Consider the following 2791-nt stretch of genomic DNA (forward strand, 5'->3'; position numbering starts at 1 on the left):
CACGTGTTGAAGATACAGAGCTTGCCTATAACTTGTTTAAGAATATGATTAAGCAAATGATTGCAAACTTGCATCTGAATCTAAAAAAAGCAGAGAAACATATGCAGGCAAAACCTGCTAAAAGTGACCTCGAGGAGGAATTTCCACCAAGAAAAAAAGATCTAGTAGAACCTGAAGACTAATCTTGGAAAATTTCTCTATGCAAATGCAAACTGAATAAGTTGTATTTCCTAATAAAAAGATTAGTGGGAGAGAGAAGAAAGTAGAAGACTTTGATCTTTTTTCTTGGTGGAAATTCCTCCTCGAGGTCACTTTTAGCAGATTTTGCCTGCATATGTTTCTCTGCTTTTTTTAGATTCAGATGCAAGTTTGCAATCATTTGCTTAATCATATTCTTAAACAAGTTATAGGCAAGCTCTGTATCTTCAACACGTGGCTATCTGATGACAAAGCTCTTAGCTTCTTCAAACAAATTATATCCAGTTCTATAATTTCATCTGACTAATGTGATTTTCCAAAGTATGCCAGTCTTTAATGCATTCATTTGTGGATTTTTTCAATCAGTAACAATAAAAGGTAACAATTCCATTTATTGTTGTTGTTGAGACAGGGTCTGGCTCTGTCACCCAGGCTGGAGTACAGTGGTGCCCTCTTGGCTCATTGCAACCTCTGCCTCCAGGGCTCAAGCCATTCTCCCACCTCAGCCTCCGGAGTAGCTGGGACTACAGGCCTACACCACCATTCCTGACTAACCTTGGTTTTTTGTTGTAGAGACAAGGTTCAGCATATGTTGCCCAGGCTGGTCTCAAATCCTGGGCTCAAGTGATCCTCCTGCCTCGGCCTCCCAAAGCGCTGGGATTATAGACTTGAACCACTGTGCCCAGCCAAGAACTGTTTTTAACACATGTCATAAGCTAAAACAACATCTTTGAAACTTTTCTCCCCACTCATCTTCCTTTTTTGAGCAAAAGTGACTCTTTTGCTTTAGCCTTCTTCAGTGCTTTCATTTGTTAGTCCTTGCCAATAATATTAGGCATGAGGTGTTGACTAAGGCACTATATGATGTTAATCTTCATATACTTGTAATTTTAAAAACTCTTCCCTGCCCAGCAAATTTTAACTCTTTCCTTTAAGGCTCAACTCATAGCTCCCTATGCTTTTTAATGCTTAATCACTTAGCCAGTTTATAATTATGAATTATATGATTATTTGATTATTGTCTGTCTCCCCATTCCTAACCACATCGCTATAAGCTCCTTGAGATTAGAGTCCTCATTTTATTTTATATCCTCAGCTTCTAACATGTTGTCTAGTGCATAGTTGGCACTAAATAAATGTTTTTGAATGAATTAATTAAGTAATGTCAGCAGATGACTAGATATTATATGCTTCTTGAATTCTTTCCTAATCTCTTAAACCACCACACCTATCTCCCACCCTACTGACAGAGTTGAATATTTCCTCTTCTGTATGTCAATGAAAATTTGCAAGTAACTTGGGTGACCAATCGTATACCTAGGTTTACCTGAGACATCCCTAGTATATGCCTATTGTTCTTACATAACTATTAGTAAACACTCCCTTCATTCACAAGAGTATCCCAGCTTGAACTGTAATTGAAATATTCATCCTCTATAGAAGTGCATTTCTAGGGTCACTTCTAGCCAAGGTTTTACCAGTTGGTTGAGTTCTTGAGGACAGGCTTAGTTCTGGTTTATCTTTCTAACTCTGGGGTAAGCATTACAGGCATGCGCCACCATGCCCGGCCAGTAGCCTATTTTTAGATGAGTGAGCACAGCTTCTGCCTGAAGACCTCATCAGTGTTCACAGGTCTATAGCCTTATCTCACTGTCAATCTTCTTTTAAAAGGAAAACTGAACCCATAAATATACATATACATAAAGCAGGTATCATTACCTGCTTTATGTATATTGCGAACCTATTGAGAACCTATTGTGTTCTCTTCACTTTTCTAAGCATTTTCCTAACATATATTATACAGTCCTTACAATTAACCAGTGAGGTAGCTATCAATATCCTCATTTTACATAAGAAGAAACTGAGGCTCAAAGGAAAGAACACACTTAGGCCAGGTTAGAACTGAAACCTGCTGGGACAGATGAGATAAGTTAGAGAAGGAGGTTAGAAATAAAATTGTTGCTGGGTGAGGTGCCTCACGTCTATAATCCCAGCACTTTGGGAGGTGGGGGCCAGCGGATCACAAGGTCAGGAGTTTGAGACCAACCTGGCCAACATAGTGAAACCCCGTCTCTACTAAAAATACATCAATTAGCCGGGCATGGTGTTGTGTGCCTGTAGTCCCACCTACTCGGAAGGCTGAGGCAGGAGAATCGCTTGAACCTGGGAGGCAGAGATTGTGGTAAGCCGAGATCATGCTACTGCACTCTAGCCTGGGCAATACAGCAAGACTCCATCTTAAAAAAAAAAAAAGAAAAGAAAAGAAATAACATTGTCCCTAATTCTCTTCTGTAATTAATATTCTTTTTATTATGTTCTGGTTTCTCTTGCAAGTTGAGTTGGTTTTATCCTTTTCTCCTTTTGTTTATCAATTACAATTAAAAAAGAGGCTTCAGACAGGAAAATGCACACACACCCTTTCTTATCTGAAACACACCTCTCTGTTACCCTTACAGCCTGCTTTAGTTGTCTGAAGCAATTTTAATGGTTTTCTAGTCTCCCTAGTAGATGGGGTTCCTGATATTTTGTAAACAGTAATGCTGGAGAGCATGTGCTTTTTTTTTTTTTTTTTTTTTTTTTTTTTTTTTTTTTT

The sequence above is a fragment of the Rhinopithecus bieti genome, unplaced genomic scaffold (genome assembly GCF_001698545.2).
Source record: "Rhinopithecus bieti isolate Rb0 unplaced genomic scaffold, ASM169854v2 scaffold_65629, whole genome shotgun sequence".
Lineage (NCBI taxonomy): Eukaryota > Metazoa > Chordata > Mammalia > Primates > Cercopithecidae > Rhinopithecus > Rhinopithecus bieti.